The 22813-nt window shown below is 38.4% G+C and overlaps 1 long non-coding RNA gene across 1 annotated transcript in view; it reads right to left on the minus strand.

Annotated features, from left to right (window-relative positions):
• Positions 1–20289, minus strand: part of LOC138739187 (uncharacterized) — a 40167-nt gene extending 19878 nt beyond the window's left edge. The window contains exons 1-2 of the long non-coding RNA XR_011342074.1: positions 20161–20289; positions 10543–10653 (exon numbers count right to left, since the gene is read on the minus strand). This is a non-coding gene — a long non-coding RNA (uncharacterized lncRNA). The remainder of the gene's footprint in view (positions 1–10542; positions 10654–20160) is intronic.
• Positions 20290–22813: the final 2524 nt, after the last annotated feature.

Below are 22813 nucleotides of genomic sequence, written 5' to 3' on the forward strand. Positions count from 1 at the left end.
GGTAGCCAATCAGAATAGAATCCCTTTAGTGCCACTCTCTGTTTCCTGTCGATCAGCCAATGGTTTTATCTTGTTGAGCAGTCTCGTGTGCTGCACCTTGTCAAAGGCTTTTTAAAAGTCCAAATATAGAACATCCACAGCATCTTCTTTGTATAGCCTGCTTGTGGTTACCTCAAAAAATTGCAGCAAGTTTGTCAGGCAAGAATTTCTCTTCAGGAAATCATGCCTATCTTGTCATGTACCTCTAGGTGCTACATAATCTCAGCCTTATCAGATAAAGGCTAGATTTGCTTCCTTTATGACTATATTGTTTTCTTTTTATTGGAATTAGTAATTTTTGTGGTCATTGATACCCAACCCCTACCCACCCATGTCAAAATTCCAGATTATAGACAGAACTGGTTCCACAGGAGCGATTTGAGGTCAGTTCTTTGGATTTTCAGCCTTGGTTTGTGGTTCACTAGGTCAGATATTTAACCACTGCTCAGTTCTTTTCCATAATTTGGACAGGAACATATTCAAGCAGGAAAGATTCCAAGAAACTTAATAACAATTTTAGAGTTTAGGGATTTGGCAATTAAACTTGGTTATTCAAGGAACTGGGACATGAGGAATGTGGAAATCTCAAGGGATAAAGGAATGATGGGGGTTGCAGAGATAGGGAAGGATGAGATGATGATAATGGGTGGAACTTTAATATCACCTTCATAAGGAAGCAGTTAGCAGACATGAGATCATAAATCAAATTTAAAGCAGCGGAAGTGGTTTAAAATATTTTGTACTATGAAAAGACCACTTTAGTTCAAATCATTATAAACTACATAAAATTTTATATTTGCATTGATTTCCTTAATCCAGAACCTTACTTCCTGTTGCAAGACTTTTTGTAACATTTTGATGCCATCTCATTTCCCGGTAAATGTCCATGCCATGATTAAAAACAGAAATGCCACATCAACTGGCACTTATCAGCATGTATTTACAGACTCTGACCATTCGGTAAAAGTAGTAAAGCACAATAGTTTGTGGCACCATGATTGAAGTAAAAACACAAAGCTGGGGAAACTCAGCAGGTCAAGCAGTGTACTTTACAGCAAAGATAAAGTTAATACACAGTGTGTTGAGCTTGCACCCTTTGTAAATGCATGATCTTGGATATTCTTTAATATAATATTTTCAAATACGAAATGAAAAAATAAGGACTTGAAATTTTAATAATGATTTAATGGGCAATATCACTGTGGTAATTACGGATGCTCATGTCCTCATTCTTCCTTCATTACATGGTCACACTTCCTGATGCCACATTCATCTCCGCACCTTTAAGTTGAAAGGACATTGTGGTGGAGAAGTGGTTTCACCATTCACACCAAGGTCTAGCTGGATCATTGGACCTGTTTTTCATATTTTAATCTGCTCACTCTTCCTGAATAACCCAGCAATTTAATGATTATTTTCTCTGCTGTAAATCATCTTCATGAACAGATTTCAGATTTATTGTCATATTACAGACATGACATCACATACAACACTGAGAGTCTTTTTACTGTGGGCGAGGCAGAATTACTACTCATTGGTTAGTGCAAAAAAAAACTGTTCACAGCATATATATGTAAATAAATAGTGCAATACAGATAAACTTTTAAAAAAAATCAAAGTGCACAAATAAGATAGTTCCTCCACTTTTATTGGATGTCTGACCATGTCACAATAAGAGTTTGAAGTTGTATCTGACATGACCCAAATTAAATTATTTCTGCTGATCATTTGCAACTATACTGCACCCATGGATGACTGTGCTATCCTTCACTAATCATTTGGTTCCTGCCTTATTTATTCAGAGAATCATTTGCAATGCCGGTCTAGTGTCCCCTAAGGAACTTTACCTACACTTTCTGTTCTTCATTCATACAAAATTTTCACAATATCATTGGAAAGTGCATTATTTTTCACATTTAACTGACAACACCATCTCTTTCTGTCAGAAAATGGTGTCATTAAAAGATAGAAAAGGAAGGAAATTTAAAAGTCATTTTCATGTGGAAATGCAAAGGTAATCAGGAATTATGTAACTGCTAGAAGCAAAATATTGATTAATAGTTTTCCTTCAAGAAAATTGCCCAGTTAATTTCATTCTGCCAAACTTCTTCCATCATTCCCGATGGAACTTCTACTGGTCCTTAATCAAGAAAGGTGCTTGATATTTCCCCATGTTCCCATAGATAAATGAATGCATTAAGAATCTCTATCAAAGTTGCACTGGACACTGCAGTTGTCAATGACAAAAGTAAATATACATCTCCACGCGAAGAGATTATAGAGATATTTTTGGAAGATAAATTGGGGCAGGTTCTTTAGTGTAGGTCACACACAAAAACTTTAAAACAGATCTTATTTAGATATTGTCCTGAAAGACTTGAGTAAATATAGCCTGATAAATACTGCAGTGTATAATTTACGTAAAATAATCCAATACACTGAATGCCTTGTGTAACAAGTTTTAGAAAAACTTATATTGAGATTGTAATCTTCAGCACTTTGCTGAAGCTTATGGTGTCTTCCCCACTAATCTGTGGCTGTGTAAAAACCATAATAGATTACATAACTGATCAGTGATTGGCTATCCTGTAGATTATTAGAGTTATTAGCCCATGGACAAATATGAGGCCTTCACAACTCTAGAAAAAAATAATTTTTATGCACCCTGGACTAAACAAGCCATTCTTAAACTTTATTTTTGGCTATGGCCCCCTAAGGATTCTGCTCACTTTATGGACTCCCTTCCCAGTGAAGCAGTCAGGGTTAGTTGGTAATTCTCTTCTGCTGACTACAAGAAAAATAACTATGATTTCAATCTGTGGTCCCTTTTAAATATGCTGAGGCCTCTGGGAGACTGGCAGGTCTAAATGACTGGGCCCTTATCTTGAAAGAATGTCCCCTCATTCAAGACTCTTGCACTATTGAAAACATCTGAATATATCCCTTGTTATTATCCCCATAGGACTTGTTAAAATATACTCCCAGGGTGGGAGTCACAAACATCAGAGGATATATTTTAACAAGATCACACCTCATTCTTCCAAATTCCTAAAAATATAGACCCAACTTACTTACCTTCATTTAATAGTGAAATCTTCTCATTCCTGGAATTACCTCAGTGAACCTCCTTTAGACTGCTTCCAATGCCTCTATATCTGACTTAGCTAGGGGAACGAAAGCTGCACACTGGCCTCACCAAAGCTTTGTGCAATTAAAATAGCCAGGAAAGTAAAGCAGATAATATAGGACAATCACAGATGGTATCTTCCTGGCTTGTGCAGACAAATAGATGTTGATCCTCTGCAAGGAACTGATACCAAAAAGTATTTTGATTCACAAGTGATTATTTAATATTAATATGCCAATAAAAAAAGAATAATTCTAGTTATATTCAAGAATAATGGAAGTATTCTCAAGAGTCCTATTCATGTAGTTTATGTTGCCAAGAACTTTGTCTCATGAAAGTACATTTAACTCCTGAAAAATGTAGTTTCCTTGCCACCCTGCTTATAATTATAAAGTCAAGAGTCAGTTCCTTTTAATGACTTAACCATGATTTTACAACTTGTTTGAGGACATAATTTAATACACGAAATGGTGAGAGAAACTCAGAAAGTCCCACAGCATTCCTTATGTAGCAAAGATATGTGACCAATGTTTCAGGCCTGAGCCCTTCATCGAGGTATGAGCAAAAAGCAGGCAGGTGTCTAAATTAAATGGTGGGGGAGGAGCACAATCCCAGAGGGCAAGAGAACATTTGTGGATATGGATGGGAGGGCAGAAGAGAAAAAAAACTGGAAATGATAGAGCGAGGGGGGAAGAGAAAAAAAACTGGAAATGATAGAGTGAGGGGGGAACTAGAGGAGAAGGGATAGAGAAAGAAAGCGAGAGAGATAGGAGGGGCCTAACAGAAACGAGAGAAGTAAATATTAATGCCACCTGGTTGGACACTGCCAAGACAGAATATTAAGCATTGTCCCTTCGATTGGCGATTTCCAATAGCGGGGACCTCCCAGTGGCTAACCAATTCAATTCCGCACCCCACTCCCTTACTGGCATGTCTTCCATAAATCTCATGCACTGCCAAACTGAGGCTACCTGCTCATTAGAGGAACAACATTGGTGGAGCTATGGAGAGGATGCAAATGAGACTTACCAGAATGTTGCCTGGATTGCAATGTCTTAACAGTGGTGTACAAGATTATGTGAGGCATATATAAGGTAGACAACCGGCACCTTTTTTCCCAGGGTGGGAGTAGCAAACACCAGAGGATATCTGTACAAAGTGAATGGAGGAAAATTGAGGGGAAACATCAATGGTATTTTTTTTTTATGCTGAGAGTTGTTGGTGCCTGGAATGCCTTGCCAGTGGTGGTAGAGGAAGCTGAAACATTAGGGACATTTGAGACTCTTAGACAGGCATATGGATGAAAGAATAATAGACAGTTATGAGGTAGGAAGGGTTTTGTATCTTTTTTTGGTAGGAATATAAAGGTCAGTACAACATTGAGGGCCAAAGGGCATTGTGTTGTAGTGTTCTATGATCTATGTTCACTTTCCAACCCGTTCCATTACTTGGCCCACTTTCCTTGTTTATTTAGATCCTGTTGTAATCTTAAATAATGTACTTCACTGCCCACAACATCACCAATTTTCATGTCATTTGCTCACCATGTTGTCATCCAAGTCATTAATATAGATGACAAATAACAGTGATCCCAGCAACACACTACTGGTCATATGTCTGCAATCTGAGCAATGGCCCACAACTTCCACCTTTTCTCTACTACCATCATGCTAATTCTGGACTTAACTGGCCAGGTTATCCTGGATCCCACATTATATGATCTTCTGGACTAGCTTCCTATGAGGGACCTTACTCAAGATCATGTAGATAACATCCACTATGCTGCCTTATCTGGATCAAAAAATATGATTCCCACGCACAAACCCATGCTGATTATCCTACTCACTCCTCTCCTTTCCAAATGCTGATAGATATTGTCCTTTGGAAGTAACTTTCCCACTCTGATGTTAGGTTTGCTCGCCTGGAGTTCCCGAGCATGTCCATGCAGCTCTTCTTATATAAAGTCACAGAATTAGCCACTCTTCCAGTCTTCTGGTGCCTCACCCTAACTAAAGATGATGCAAATATCTCTGCCAGCACCCCTGCAATTTCTTCCCGAGCTTCCCACAATACTCAACAATACACTTGATCAGGTACCAGGAATTTATCTGCCTTTGTGTGCTTTATGACCTCCAGTGCCTCCTTATTGAAAATATGTATATGTTCCCAGACATCACGATTCATTTCCCTTCATTCCTGGACTTCTATGACCTCCTCCCTGATAAATGCAGATGTGAAATATTCATTCCAGATGTTGCCCATCTCCTGTGGCTTCACACATGGATGGCCATATTGATCATTAAGGGGATCTATTCTCTCCCCAGTCACCCTTTCACTCTTATAGAGGACCTCATCTTGAGAACACATGCAGCAGAATTAGAGAAACCGAGAAAAATGGATGGCATCCTTACAAGAGGTGGATGGCAGGAGTTGTGATCGAGGCAGTCGCCAGACTTTGGGTTTACAGTAAATAACTATGGATTGTTTACCTCCTGAAATGGAAACAGTGAATTGCAGGAAAAAGAGAGGTGTTAGGCGTTCTCAAACAATTGTCTCCTCCTTCACCATTTCTCAACCCATCTGACATCATATGCCTTGTCTGCTTTTACCACTCATGCAGATACCCCTGTCACCCAAGTTTACTAATTTTCTGCCCCACCTGGCTTCATCTGCCCATTATCGCTTACCCTCCTCAGTCCACTGTCTCACCTTTTCCTCTCTACTTCAAGAATGAAGAAGGAAGATAGTATATTCAGCTCAGAAGCAATTCTTTTATCATCACAGATGCTGCTTGACCCTTTGAACCAAACAGCAGTTTGGTTTTCACTCCTGATTCCAGCCTCTGCAATATCTTTAAGCACAAAGATATGTCAAGTTTATTATTGTCTGACTGCACAAGTACAACCCAATGAAACAGTGTTCTCTTAACCGCCAATCTACTGGTTAACATGCCAGCGTGAACACCCATGGACCAGAACGTAGGGGTCAAATTGCCCTGGGGATGATCCGCCAAGGGAGGTAGTATCATCGCGCCGATTCGTTTTGAATTGATGTACAGATTCTCCCAGAGTGAACAGGACAGGGGTATGCAGGAGGATTGGTGGCTCTTTGCTCTGCGATGCCGGGTGATGAATGTGGAAGGGTGCAGAGAACCGGTTAACATCAGTACAGTGTGAACACCACTACCGGTATTTTAAAAGTTTTGTTAAACTACCAATTTTGCAGTTCACTAATGTGAAAGGTGCTATAGTTTCATAAAAATGAGCATCTCGGATGGTTAATGTGAGCAGTTCCTTTAGTCATTCAGCATTCTCACTGCCAAAGGAAGTGCTAACATTAAACATCCAAAACAAGTGATCAACAGCAGTTTCAATTGTTCAAAGTTCAAATTTATTGTCAGAGTACATACCTGATATCACAAACAGCCTTGAGATTCTTTTTTGGACATTTTAGTTTACATTCAAGTTTATTGTCACATTATACCTGATGCAGCAAATCAATTTTAACATGCATACAGCAGTACAGAATAGATGGGGAAGAGCACATTACAGTGTGTAGTGTAACAGTGAAAGATCAATTAGTTCAGAACAATGGCACCATGAGAGGGGAAGTTTATTTTGGGGCCTGATGACTGCAAGTCTTTCAACTTGTTGGCATGTGATTCCACTTGTTCAAAACTGAACATTTGAGAATAGGCAAGTTATTTTGAAGAATTACTTATCAGCACTTCAACTGATGTGATGCCTTTGAATATTCAAATGCCTGTGGATGGTCTGAAGACTTGGAAGCCTAAAACTCTGGATGTTCAAAATATCAGCAATATCTCTTCCTTGCTGACCATCAAGGACACTCCGAGGCTGCACGTTTAGTTCACTGCTCTATTCCCTGAACACTCATGATTGTATAGCCAAGGTTGGCTCCAACACAATTTATAAATTCACTGATGACACCACCATTGTTGAATAAGTAACTAGAAATTCAGGAAGGAGATTGAGGATCTGGTTGGATCGTGCCAGAACAACAAGCTTATTCTCAAAACGTCACCAAGACCAACGAGCTTATTGTTGATTTCAGGAAGGGGAGACTGAGAGACCACACACCTGTCCGCATTGATGGGAGAGGATGAAGAAGGTATTCTGGGAGACCTCTCTTGGTAGCATCACATTGAAACAACTGTGAAGATGGCACACCAATGCCTTAACTTTCTATGAAGTCTGAGAAGATATGGAATATAGTTGAATGCTCTAATGAACTTCTTCAGTTTAACCATGGAATGTTCATTGATTGCATCACAGCCAAGTTTGGTAATTTGAGCACCCAGGAACACAGAAGGTTGCAGAAGGTAGCAAACAAAGCTAGCTAGGTCCATTAGAGGCTTCCATCTCCCTGTTATATGTGAGGCACTGCCTCAAGAGGGCAGCCAACATCATAAAAGGCCCCCATCACCTTTATCACAACCTCTTCTCAGTGCTACATTCAGTTAGAAGGTATGGAAACCCAAAGATTGAGCAAGTCCACGTTCAAGAAAAATCTCTTTCCAACAGCTGTCAGCGTCTTCAACTTCACCTTGCTACACTAATCATAAATTACTCCACATGAAAAAAAAGGCCTGTTCGCACTATTGCAATGCCACTTTTTTTCTTGCACCTGGTCATTGTGAATATTTATTATCTATCATTTTTCTGCTAATTGCATCTTTTTAATGTAATTTAATATATTGTATTTTTTTTGTTGTTTTCCTTTTACAAAGTACTTGTTCAGCGGCAGCATGTAAAAATTTCAGTACATATGTACATTCTCAATATCAATATAAACTCAATATCATAATTATTATTACTTTTATTACAGTTTTGAAGAATAACTACCTTCATTTGCAAATACACCAAATATTAATTAAGGGAACAAATATTTAATCTTGGAATGTTCATTGATTATGATTTAACTGATGGGATGGCTGCATGATCTTTTTCCAGAATTTTATACTGAGAGTTTCAATGCTGTCTAATGAAAATAAAAATTTATTTATTCATGAAAAACCAAGATGCTCCAATCCTATTTGTTTGTTTCAGCATCCTAAAGGTATCGATAAATGTTACTTTTGTTTATTAAAAGACTAGACTAGAAGAGACTGTATGGAAGATATACCTATGTATTCATTAATCCATTACTATGTACTTCAACTATACTCATAGCAACAGGCATTTCAGAGTCCAGGCTTTGATTTGTCTTTGCCTTACTTGCAAATAAAGGTTAAACATTCCTGAAGAATTCTCCACATTAACTGATTCATTTTTGGACCTCAGAAAACCACGAGAAATTTGGCGCTGCGAGCAGGGTCGGAAAGAGACTCATCAGAAAAGAGATGGCTGGTCGAGAGTGCTTCTCTGCCCCTCGAGGATCTTCTTGGAACCAACAGATAAAAGGTGGGCACCTGCAAAAATAGGTAAGCGGTTTTCGCTTTAAATTCAGACTAAAATCTGTTGGGAATGGGAGGTCTCCAGGGACATAGAAGTGCCAAATGACAATCAGAGGGCCTCTCTGATACAAAAAAAAATCTGTCGACAAATTAACCCAAATGAAGGCTTGGAGAATTGATCAGGAAAACTGCACAGTGGAGTGAGTAGTAATAAGGAATAGAGTTTGAAGGAAAATTCCATGCGGTGTTGTTAAGTCCTCGTTGCTACCGCCCTAGGTAAATAGGGGTCTGAATGGATGAGGCATCCTGCGGATACTGCCCTAGGTAAATAGGGGTCTGAATAGGCAGGATAACACATTCTGGGGATACCAGCCTAGGTAAATTGGGGTCTGCATGCACAGAACAGATAAGCTAGATAAAATTGGGACCAGTTGACAATATAAAAACACAGTGTTAGGGAAAAAGTAGAAGTGACATAGAAAATAGCACAGTAACTACAAAGAGTGGACAGGACAGAAATAAAGGATGATGAAGTGTGCCAAAGAAAACAGTACAATGAATAAGGCAACTGCATTTGAGATATTAAGCAAAATGTTCCCAGTATATAAAAACAATACTGTAAAAAACTCTGAAAAATCAGAAAAAAAAATCAAAAAATTGTTAACCAAATGGCCAAAGGAAGATATCTTCAACATAAACATGTGTAATGAAATGGAAGCACTAATCAAAAAGTATGTCTAAAGATAAATTCAAAAAATGATAACAAAAAGAGAGCTGGAAGTAGAGATACTGAAGCTTTTCAGGACAGGAGAGAGACTGGGGAAAGCTGTTAGGCAGTGAGGATAACTAAAGAAGAAAGTAAAAAACTGGAGAAACAGCCTGAACAGAAAGAAAATCAGGAAAATAAACCTACATTATGTGGAGTAAATATAACTCAATGTACTTATTATTAACCGATAGAGGGATATAGGAAAAGGGGCTACAAGGGGTGTGATATAACTTGCATGTAATGGTACTTTACCTTATATGTTAAATGTTTGGCCTGGAAGTCAGCCTGAAGAAAACTGAGGTTCTCCATCAGCCAGCTCCCCACCATGATTACCAGCCCCCCCACATCTCCATCGGGCACACAAAACTCAAAACGGTCAACCAGTTTACCTATCTCGGCTGCACCATTTCATCAGATGCAAGGATCGACAATGAGATAGACAACAGACTCGCCAAGGCAAATAGCGCCTTTGGAAGACTACACAAAAGAGTCTGGAAAAACAACCAACTGAAAAACCTCACAAAGATAAGCGTATACAGAGCCGTTGTCATACCCACACTCCTGTTCGGCTCCGAATCATGGGTCCTCTACCGGCACCACCTACTGCTCCTAGAACGCTTCCACCAGCGTTGTCTCCGCTCCATCCTCAACATCCATTGGAGCGCTTACATCCCTAACGTCGAAGTACTCGAGATGGCAGAGGTCGACAGCATCGAGTCCACGCTGCTGAAGATCCAGCTGCGCTGGATGGGTCACGTCTCCAGAATGGAGGACCATCGCCTTCCCAAGATCGTGTTATATGGCGAGCTCTCCACTGGCCACCGTGACAGAGGTGCACCAAAGAAAAGGTACAAGGACTGCCTAAAGAAATCTCTTGGTGCCTGCCACATTGACCACCGCCAGTGGGCTGATATCGCCTCAAACCGTGCATCTTGGCACCTCACAGTTTGGCGGGCAGCAACCTCCTTTGAAGAAGACCGCAGAGCCTACCTCACTGACAAAAGGCAAAGGAGGAAAAACCCAACACCCAACCCCAACCCACCAATTTTCCCCTGCAACCGCTGCAATCGTGTCTGCCTGTCCCGCATCGGACTTGTCAGCCACAAACGAGCCTGCAGCTGACGTGGACTTTTTACCCCCTCCATAAATCTTCGTCCGCGAAGCCAAGCCAAAGAAAGAATGGTACTTTACCTTATATGTAGAATAATGGTGAATTTTTTTTAGTTCAACTTGTTTTCTTGAGTGTTTAAAAGTTGATACATCCCTTTGTTAAATAAAGACCTCCGAAGACTGTCTTCAAGGCTGAAAGCAGTAAGGGTTCTCTCAGGTTAACTTCATATTCAATAAAGAGTTAACTGTACCAGTTCTGTGTGCCATGTTATTTGCAACGAAAAGTGGCAGTTTCAATATAATATTTGGCAAACCATCCAGGAGTCTAAGATTGAGGAATGTTTACTGGATGGTGTCAGTGATCAGCTGAATTAGCATCTAAAGACTAAAGAGTGGGCCTACGGGACACTTCCCCGGTTCTTCTTTTAAGGTTTAGATCGAATGATCCTTCCTTCCCTATAGCATAACTCTGATGGACTCCAGATAACTAAGAGTGTTGCATCCTGAGCACACAGAGGATAAGGGCTTGAGGATTTGTCCGGTGAGGGGATAAAACTACTGTCCAACATAACGTGTTGTCCTAGTTCTGATGTCCTACCTTAGACTGGTTGTTACGAGGGGAAATCCCTCCCCACAAAGGTCAGGACCCTGAAGTGGGCACAGGGGAACAAAAGGACATGGGACAAGTGTGTGATAAATCAGGAGTAAACATTCCTTTGGGTAAAATGTCAGCAATGAGTGATGTGAGACAGCCAATGTGTTATTTATGTCTGAAGTATGGTAACGATTAAGGGTAGAAATTTAAATTGGACGTGAGTTGTGCAACTAAAAAAAAAGTAGGAATTAAACAGGAGTCCAGAAAAGGACTGGCCAGGGAAATTTATGATAGAGTTAAAAAAGGTAATGATATATCAGAAAAGGGACCAGCCCTGTCCATGTCTAGCTTACTAGAGCTGTTCCAATTATATAGAGCAGGAAGAAGAATTTATAATGGTAGAAATACAGTCGAGGCAAAACAACTAATGTGGAAAAAATAATAAGAGCAGGAGAGATAATGTGAGCCAAGCAGAGGAAACTTTGAGGATCTCAATTACATGTCTGGCATATAGCCTAGCAATCAAAATAAAGTCAATAATGATTAGCAGCTCCTGCCCTTGTCTGTGCAAGTATATCTTTTAAGGCTGTAATTAAGCTTCTCTCCAGGTAAGGTATATAATAAAAATTAAATTTAAATGAGGAATGGACCAGCACCAACTTCAGAATGTGAAAAGGATTTAGCATTTCAGATTAAAAATATATTTACAATTAAAATGGTAGCATATTCTCTTGCCCACACCCCTACCCTAGAGAGAGAGAGAAAGAGATTTTTTTTCTCTGCTTTCCAGTCATGACTGGCTTAACTCTCGGTTCTGCTAAATTTTCAAAACAGGACTGAGCCCACGTTAAATGTTCTACTTGAAACTTTAAAACATATTATGGATGAAACCAAGCCAGTGATCTCTTTCAAATATAAACAATGAGGGAGAAAAGAAATGGAACAGAAACAAAGGGAGTTACATAACTGAGAAGTTCTTCAGGTGAATATAAGAGGAAAGAAATAAGATGCCAAATGGTTAACAAACAGAAGGTGAAAGAAGAAAACCCCAAGGACCCGATGTCAGGCAACACCATCCCTATATGTACCCTAGCAGCCACAGTAACCAGACCTGTGACTCACAATAAAGAAGACTTACCATGAATATGTATGTATAATGCATTTCGAGTATAATGCGACCCCCCCATTTTTTAAATTTTTTTTTATTTTTCAAACTATAAACCATAATGACAAAAATACATAGACATTTTTTCTCTTGAATATATAGTGTCATTTTCTCCCCTTTTCCCCCCTCCCTTCCCTCCCTCCCTCACCCCCCTTCCCATTTATTTAAAGTTCAATCTATAAGATACATAAAACCTGTTAAACAATGTCGTCACTTAATAAAAATAAACAAGAAATTTTTGTTTTTTACTTTTATATACTGAGTCAGTTCATTTCGTTGTCTTCTCCTTCTGTCATTTTAGGTGGTGGAGGTCCATAGTAGGATTTCTCTATTGTATTTCATGTATGGTTCCCATATTTGTTCGAAGATTGTGATGTTATTTCTTAAATTATATGTTATTTTTTTCTAATGGAATACATTTATTTATTTCTATGTACCATTGTTGTATTCTCAAGTTGCTACAGCTAAGGCTATCATCATAAATCTTTTTTGTGCTCCATCTAAATCAAGTCCAAGTTCTTTATTTCTTAGAAGGAAGATCTCTGGGTTTTTTGGTATATTGCTTTTTGTGATTTTATTTAATATTTGGTTCAGATCATCCCAAAATTTTTTCACTTTCTCACATGTCCAAATTGCATGTATTGTTGTTCCCGTTTCCTTTTTACAGTGAAAATATCTGTCTGATACTGTTGGGTCCCATTTATTTAACTTTTGGGGTGTGATGTATAGCCTGTGTAACCAATTATATTGTATCATGCGTAACCTCATGTTTATTGTATTTCTCATAGATCCGGAGCATAGCTTTTCCCATGTTTCATTCTTTATCTTTATGTTTAGATCTTGTTCCCATTTTTGTTTAGGTTTAGAGTTAGTTTCCTCATTCTCCTTTTCTTGCAGTTTGATGTACATGTTTGTTATAATTTTTTAAATTATCATTGTGTCTGTTATCACATATTCAAAATTGCTTCCTTCTGGTAACCTCAGACTGTTTCCCAATTTGTCCTTCAAGTAGGTTTTCAGTTGGTGGTATGCAAACCTTGTATCGTGAGTTATATTATATTTGTCCTTCATTTGTTCAAAAGATAATAATTTATTTCCCGAAAAACAATTTTCTATTCTTTTGAGCCCTTTTCTCTCCCATTCTCTGAAGGAAAGGTTATCTATTGTGAAAGGGATTAGTTGATTTTGTGTCAATATTAGTTTTGGTAGTTGATAATTTATTTTATTCCTTTCTACGTGACTCTTCTTCCAAATGTTGAGCAGATGGTGCAATACTGGTGAATTCCTATGTTGCACCAATTTATCATCCCACTTGTATAGTATATGTTCAGGTATCTTCTCCCCTATTTTATCTAGTTCTAATCTGGTCCATTCTGTTTTTTCCCTTATTTGATAAAATTCTGATCGGTATCTTAATTGTGCTGCTCTATAATAATTCTTAAAGTTTGGTAGTTGTAAACCTCCTTGTTTGTACCATTCTGTTAATTTATCTAGTGCTATCCTCGGTTTCCCCCCTTTCCATAAGAATTTCCTTATTATTTTCTTTAGCTCCTTGAAGAATTTCTCTGTTAGGTGAATTGTTAATGATTGAAATAGGTATTATATCCTTGGGAAGATGTTCATTTTAATACAATCTATCCTTCCTATCAGTGTTAGTGGTAACTCTTTCCAGTGCTCTAAGTCGTCTTGTAATTTTTTTCATTAATGGCTGATAATTTAGTTTATATAGATGGCCGAGATTATTATTTAGTTGTATACCGAGGTATCGAATTGCTTGTGTTTGCCATCTAAATGGTGATTCTTTCTTAAACTTTTTCATTATTCATTGGCATTGCTTCACTTTTATTTGCATTGATCTTGTACCCTGATACTTCTCCATATTCCTTCAATTTCTTATGTAATTCTTTTATTGATATTTCTGGTTCTGTTAAGTATATTATAACATCATCTGCAAATAGACTGATTTTATATTCCTTCTCTTTTATTTTTATCCCTCTTATTTTATTTTCTGTTCTCATCAGTTCTGCTAGTGGTTCTATAGCTAACGTGAATAGTGAGGGAGATAGTGGACATCCCTGCCTTGTTGATCTGCTTAAGTTAAATTGTTTTGTTATATATCCATTTACTGTCACTTTCGCCATTGGTCCCTTTTATAATGTTTTAATCCAATTAATATATTTCTCTGGTAGGTTGAATTTTTGTAGTACTTTGAATAAATAATTCTATACTACTCTGTCAAAGGCTTTCTCTGCGTCTAAAGCAACCGCTACTGTTGGAGTTTTTTTTTCCTTGTACTGCATGGATTAAGTTAATGAATTTACAGATATTGTCCATTGTTTGTCTTTTTTTAATAAATCCAGTTTGGTCTAGTTTTACTATTTTTGGTACACAGTTGGCCAATCTCTTTGCTAATTGTTTAGCATTTTTGAGAGGAAAAAGGGAGAAAAATTTTACCCCCGTGTATAATACAATCCCCCTCCCCTTGCCCGCCATTCATGCTGCCGTCTCTCCTCCCCTCACTCACCTGATTTGTGCTGCCGTCTGTCTTCCCCCTCACCTGCCCAATTTGTGCTACCATCTCTCTTCCACTTCGCCCACCCGATTCGCGCTGCCGTCTCTCTTCCCCCTCGCCCGCCTGATTTGTGCTGCCATCTCTCTTCCCACATGCCCACCCAATTTGTGTTGCCACCTCTGCCCCTGCCCCCCCCAGTCGTGCTGCCATCTCTCTTCCCCCTCACCTGCCTGATTCGCACTGCCGTAAATGTGCGTGTATAATGCGACCCCCTACTTTCAGCTCAAATTTTGGTACAAAATTTTCACACTATACACACATATTTATGGTGGCTCTCATGTAAAATTGTTGCTCATTTTGGAAAAAAAAAACTAACTTGAAAGTTTGCCTCCAACTTTCACTGACAGTAGTAAGACTGTGCATGAGTGAGGAGGAGGAAGGTGTTAAAAAGCTCGAACTGCAGGGTATCTAAATGTTGCCTTATATCCTTATTTCCACAATAATTCTTTCACAGAATTAAATGCACGTCATTGAAACATAATTTCCTGACTCAAATCCGGATAGAAGAAAACACGATTATTCTGAACCATCAATGGAGATCTGTTTTGCTGTGCATTTCTAATAGCCATACGTAAAATAGTCTCTCTATCACAGTAATTTAAACAGCGAACCAGAACAGGTCTTGGATTCTGTCCTGAAAAAGGTCTCCTTCTCAAAGCTCTATGATCCCGTTCCAATATTAAACCTTCAGGAAACTTATCTTGTCCCAACACTTGTGGAATCCATTCAGTGAAAAATTTTCTTGGATCTGGCCCTTCTATGCCTTCTGGCAAGCCGACAATTTTCACATTATTCCGTCTGGATTGGTTCTCCAAATAATCAACCTTTTTTGCTAAATTTTTATTCTGAATCTGTAGCATTTCAATTGGTCAATAGTTTCGACTTTCAAAGCTCCATAATCAGCCATCTGTTGAGTATTGACATCCACCAATGCATTAATCTTAGAAGTAAGATTATTCATAGAATCACCTAAATGCATCATTGAAGAAAATATCTTATGTTCAAGACTCTTGAAAAGTATATCAACATCAATAGATCCAGACATGGTAGGATCCTGCTGTTCTTGTGGAATCAGAGGACCTTCTATCCCTTCTTTTAATTTAGTAGCTTTTCTTGCAGTTTGACTCCGTGTAAGAGCCCCTGCCACAGACCCCCCAGAAGTATCAGGAGGCTGATGATCAGGGTTATCTTTGATCTCCTTTAAAAGCTTTGTTATGTCAGTATCTGGAAGAGCTGTTATAAATGGTGGTATAGCAGTCAAATAACAACTCTTTAACTCTCCAACTGGTGGCGCCTCAGCTAATTCAGCAGTCAAAGTCTTAGTAGACGTTGTTTGAAATACTGGAATCCGGCCAGCCCTTTGTTCTAAAGGCAGCTGAAAACGACCTTCAGAAAGACTTACGGAATCAGAACAGAGCTCCAAGGCCAAATTCTTTGCTTCTTTTCCTGGATCCATTTCACGCTGAGTCGTGGCTTTTTGTAAACAAGTAGGCTCAGATAATTTCGGAAAATATAATTTTTTAACAATCTGTGATGTTTCCTTTTACTTTTTTTTAACAAATGTATCATTAGGTATTAATTCAACACCTCATACTATTTACAAACTTTTAAAAAAAGTTTTAATGGACACTTAAAGACAAATCAATAAGTTAGAGTCAGGAGAGGACTGGAAGGCACGTCTGTTCCTTATGCCATCTTGCCATCAGAAATGTGGGGAAACAGGTAGACACCTAAATAAAAAGATGGGGTAGGGTACTGCCGAATAAAATTTTCACACTATACACACATATTTATGGTGGCTCTCATGTAAAATTGTTGCTCATTTTGGAAAAAAACACTAACTTGAAAGTTTTCCTCCCACTTTCACTGACAGTAGTAAGACTGTGCATGAGTGAGGAGGAGGAAGGTGTTAAAAAACTCGAACTGAAAGTTATCTGCAGCAATTGGAAACCTGCCTTCCAGAGTGCTTCAGTCATGCAACAGTTTCACAAGTTGTTGGACTTTAAAAATAACAATGAAAAAAAAATGGTGTTCCACTTCTGCAGTGTTTCTCAGTTACAAACTTGTACAAAAGGAATCACACAGAAGAAAGATTTATTTTTAACAACTTGCAACGTTGTTTAAGACTAATTGAAACTGGTCTAATACCAATAACAACCTCGCAGAGTGGTGATGACCTTCATGCCAAGAATTAAAAAGAGAGAGCTGAGGTACCTTTGAAAGCCAGAATAAAATACATCCAACATTTAGGGGCAGCTCTCCTGATATCTAATCCAATAGATGACTCAAGCACTTTTGAGCCATTATCAACCTTTCCCTTAGTGAATTCATCTGATCTTTTATGAGTGCATTACTGTTAACTCGATGGCCTTTTTAAAACTACCGTGAAAAATACAGAAGTGAATTAATGAAGATGGCTGCCTTCTATCATCCAGTTTTCCCAGGAATTTAAATTGTTTGCCTTTATCGGAGCCTACATGATAGAGAAAAGAATATTTATGCCCATACCAGAACTCTCCACCCCTTGGGTTTGGTAATTCAGATGCTACTGCAAAAGCTGCTGTTATAAACAGTCCCTTCATCATTTATTCCGAAAGCGATTAACTGCTTGAATAGAACGATCTTGCACAAGTTCATGTGGATGCCCCTACCATGTCATTAAGCTCTGTAAACAGTAGGGGATGTGCCAGAAATTGAAATATGAACCATCCCTGCTGGAAAATTTCTGGACCGAATGCAATTTCTTTTACTTGTACTACTTAATTGTATATATGCAATGATGTAGATTGACTAAGGAGGAGTGGCAAAGGAAAGGCACATCACTAATCTAAGAAAATAGGACCTTCCAAAGGAAGGAATGTATTATTTGCCTACAAAATAAACCTGGTTAAGAAATTAAGTACCCTTAGGGAAAGACATGAATGCCTAAAATATGCATGTATATAGATTGAGTTTATAGAATTAAGTAAGTAACAATGTATTGTCTTGTTATTATTGATTTGTCTGGGTCCTTAAAGAATGAGTTGACTAAGTTGTCAACAGAAACTAAATTGATTAAAGGAATTGGGGATTAGAGTGGTTTGACTACTCCCATTAACTCCAGGTAGCAGGAATAGTGTAATGTGCAAATGAATAAAAAAAAAACTAAACTGGCCAAATTAACTAAGGAAACAGAAATACGCCTAGCATTGTTTAAAGTGCAGATGACACCACCTGCTAAGTCACGGTCATCTGCCACAGAGATGGTCCATGGACAGCTAATACGGACATCTTGGGGAGCAAAGCCCACACAGCCAGTAGGGATGGATTTATTGTCATTAGGTGATGACATAAGCATTTATTTGAGTAATCTAACTATGACTTTTTTGAGAGACACATTCCCAGGTAGAACAAGCCAACCTAAAGGAAGGTGATCCAACAGATAAAAGTGGTGAATATCCTAATGTCAAACCTGAGAATTACATTCTGGTAAAGAATTGGGATCAAAAGAAATTGAGAACTCACTGGTAGGGACATTTCTAGGTCTCGGTAATAACACTGACTGTAGTAAAGCTTGAAGAACAGCCTCACTAGATTCATCAAACAGACTGTAGTAAAGTCTACTACTGACTGTAGTAAAGCTTGAAGGCCCAGCTAAGGCATCACGACATTAATAATAACAGACTTAAAAAAAGAGGCCCACTTACAACATGAGAAGTTTATTGTTATGCCTTTTGTTACCTTGACATTTAAACTGAATACTGGAGTCGTGACTGGAAAGAGGAATTTTGGGTGCCTGCATAATACCTTTTTAAATGTGTCTTACTTATATATTGATAAGATAAACATTTATAGCTGTTGAATTTATTCCAATATTCTAACCAACTCAACAGGATATATCCCCTCAAACCCAGCCCCTACCCTATACAGAAAATGATAGAATGGATTTTGATGCAGAACAAGGATGTAAATGTGGAGAACAGCAGGGTATAATATGACATCTTATATTAATGGTACCTCCAGTCAGATAGCCATGCTACACATGGGAGAAAATTGATGCAAGACTCTCAGTATATACAATGAGACATTTATTTTGACATACTACTAATTGGATGGGGTCTTGTAAATTGGTATATGTGATTCCCTCTACATATCATGTACAGGAGCTACACCAATCAGAAGTTAGGGCTATTGGCCAATAAATCGCTTAAGTGGTTCCAAGCAGATAAAGAAAGATGTATAGAAAGCCGGCCACACTTATTTGATCAAATAGATAGAATGACTAGAGGAGGTTGTCAAGGTACTCGCTTTTATAACTTCAGATTGTATAGTCATCAGATTGCTTAAATAATAGGTACCCCATGTGTTTTGATGAAATGGGATGTGGGATAGTAAAATTGAAAGATGATTTGCCTGCTGGGAACACGATTGTAGGATTAAGGAAGGACACTTCTCATGCATTTGTTTAAGGAAGGAATGTTTGAATCTAACTCGAGGAACTCGGGTGGTTTATGGGGACGCTGCTAGGAAAAACAAAGGGAAGTAAGAAGAATAGGAAAAAACACCCTCGATTTTGTTAATATATATATATATCTATATATATATATAGATATATATATATCTATATATATATATAGATATATATATATCTATATATATATATAGAGAGAGAGAGAGAGAGAGAGAGAGAGAGATCCCAGACATTGGTACCAACAAATGTATCGAGACTCCACCGCATGTTATCAGTTAAAGAAAGGCTATGTATTACAGGAAACAGCCTTCCTGCCTTGTTTACCATTGGGACAATAGGACCTCTTGTCATCCCCTGGCAGAGAACGTTAGAGTCAGAAGATGGATCATCACCTGAGGAGTGACAAAGGAATTTGTGCGGGCTACAACAATCCTGTTACCCTAGGATCTGATATAAGATGGGGAGTCCTCAGTTCCATATCCCTTGGAGGATCAGCTGGGGTGGTGGCTGCCAAGAATCACAATAATCTCATCTGTGGCTTAACGGCATTGGGCAATGAGACATTGGCAGGTTTGCAGGGTGTAAATTGAGAATTGATAGAAATGAGGCTGTTCTCAGATATTCGGTGGACTATCAGTTTGCTACCCAGGGTGGGGTCTGCTCGATTGTAGGGGATAAGAGCTTTCCTTCACTATTTCTAAGGCGATGCAAGATATCCATAATCAGTTAGACAGTTTTAGACAGGGACCGATGGGCAGAATGGATGGCTTGCTTGGCTAACCTAAATATTTGGAAGGTCATGGGAGTCATATATCTTACATTCAATTGTGATTTTAGCTAATTAAAAATTACAAACCAAAAGATAAATCTAATTTATCTTAAAGAATTAAGTCCCTTCTAAATATTTTATCCCTTACCTTAAATGTATTTCCTCCTGATATCGATAACTGTGTTGGGCATAGTTATTCCATAGTGATGACCCCTCAATCAGAACATTTCCTCAAGAAAGTAAATTCATCTGATCAAATTTCTTCTCATTGCTGAATCTTAAAAAGGAAGGTAATATTAAAGTGCAACACACACAAGAAGAGTGACTGAGATGAGTCTGTAAGGGTTCCTGGGTCCTTTTTTTTCCTGTCTCAAGATATTTCAAGGACAGATTTTGGTTCAGTGGCCCAGGGAATGGGAGAGAGAATACTTTGAAATATAAGCACCAAAAATTGTAAATAACCCAATTTTAGGGATAACTTCTGTAGTTTAATCTGACCTTTTATTTGTGCAGCTCCTTATCTTCTCTCTCTTTATGTGAGGCCATTAAGGTCTCAAAGGGGGGAATATATAGAAAATAGACCTATGTATTGTTCATTATGTATTCATTAATCCAGTACTAATGTAACAAATTACACTTTCCTGAAGAATTCTCCATGTTGCCTGACTCATTTTTGGACCTCAGGAAACCACAATAATTGTTTGTCAGTTTCCAAAGTGTATCTCTTAGGTGCTCTCCAACTGTGAACAGACTGGTGTCTGTTTGACTACTGTTTAGAAGAAACATGTGAACCGGTTATTTTTGAAGATTGTTTCTTGTTTGTATTAATAGCTGCAACTCACATAACTCCTAATTAAAATTGACATTCATTTCCTAACAGGTACAGGTATCCCCCGCTATCTGAAAGTAGAGCTTTCTAATGACACCTTTTGTAAGCCAAAATGTCATAAAGTGAAGAAGCAATTACAATTAATTTATACGGGAACATTTTTTGAGTGTTCCAAGGCTCAAAAAAAATAACGCATCAAATCATACTGGATTCATCTAATGCAGTGGTTCCCAAACTTTATCGGGCTACTGCCCCCTTGGCTTCCAGGCCACATCCCTAGTGCCTCTCCCCCCCGCCTCCCACACACACACACACACACACACACACACACACACACACACACACACACACACACACACACACACACACACACACACACACACACACACACACACACACACACACACACACACACACACACACACCCTTTCTTTTCGCTCATCCACTCCACCTCTCAACTCCAGTCTCTAATTTCTCAACCGATGCTGCCTGCATGTCTCTTTCCTAGGGCAGACTCCTTTTGCCCCAGGCCTTTCCCCTCCGAGCCCTCCGTGCTCAGTACCTCCCTCGCTCTGTCCACCCTTCCTCCTCCTCCCATTCCTTCTCAACTGATTAAAAGACCAAAGTCAAATATAACATAGCAGCCACCAAGGCAAGCTCTTGCAAGACATCCTTGTCGGCATTTATTTTGCTCATGACTGACACCCTGAGTCTGGCTGTGGCAACTGACAGTCACAAAGACTATGACTTTCTGCTCGCCTTTTCACATAAAAGCGAAAATCCTCTTCGGATTAGCGAAAACATATACTAATGTCAATCTTTTGTAAAAGCTAAGTAGCGTAAAGCGAACATTCAAAAAGCGGAGGATACCTGTATACGGAAATCGCTTTCAGTAAGAGAAATTTAGCAATTTGTTTTTTTTAAGCAATTAATGGTTAAAAAATGTAGACTAAGTGATTGTTTTTCTAGAAGGTGTGTAGCCTCAAGCAAGGGGACATTGTTACAATATAAAGGGTTTGTCATTTAAAGTAGAGGTTCATAAGAAATCTTGCAAAGAGTGGTGAACTGATGGAATTCTCTATTCCAGAAGATAAATCATTAGAAGTATTTAACGTGGAGCAATATAATTTTTTGAAGGTTTGAGGCTCCTGCTCCTGCTTTCACATAGACATTTTGGACTAACCATATCTCATTCAAAGTCTTTTTTAAAATTTTTTAATTTTTTTTATTTTTCACACCATAAACCACATTAACCATGATACATACTTTTTCTTTTTCAAATATATACAGTGCCATTTTCTCCCCCCCACCTCCCATCCCACCCTCCCTACCTCCCCCCTCCCGTCCATTTAAAGTACAAAATCTAGGATACATTAAACCAGTCAAACAATGTTGTCATTCAATAAAAATAAACAAGAAATTCCACTGAGTCAATTCTTTTCATTTCCTTCTCCTTTCGTTAATTTAGGTAGTGAATGTCCCCGGTAGGTTTTCGCTATTGTGTTTCATGTAAGGCTCCCATATTTGTTCAAATATTTCAATATTATTTCTTAAACTATATGTTATTTTTTCTAATGGAATACATTTATTCATTTCTATATACCATTGTTGTATTTTCAAATTATCTTCTGATTTCCAGGTTGACATAATGCATTTTTTTGCTACGGCTAGAGCTATCTTAACAAATCTTTTTTTGTGCATCCTCCCTCATTCAAAGTCTTTAAGTGGAACTAATCAGAGATGAGCAGAAGATGTAGCTAAACACCTTAAGAAGAAGCCCAAGGTCATTAATTCTGATAAGCACACATTATTAATTTACTTAATGCTCAGTGTAAGTCATGCAGTCAAAGTCATAAACATGTAACCAAGCCTATGACCCCTGTATCTGGGCTGCCTATCAAATATTTGTACTAAGCCTACTTTCCAGCACTAATTTTGTGGCCTTTTATGATCATTTATGTATTTCTTAAAT

This window comes from Narcine bancroftii, chromosome 7, assembly GCF_036971445.1.
Source record: "Narcine bancroftii isolate sNarBan1 chromosome 7, sNarBan1.hap1, whole genome shotgun sequence".
Lineage (NCBI taxonomy): Eukaryota > Metazoa > Chordata > Chondrichthyes > Torpediniformes > Narcinidae > Narcine > Narcine bancroftii.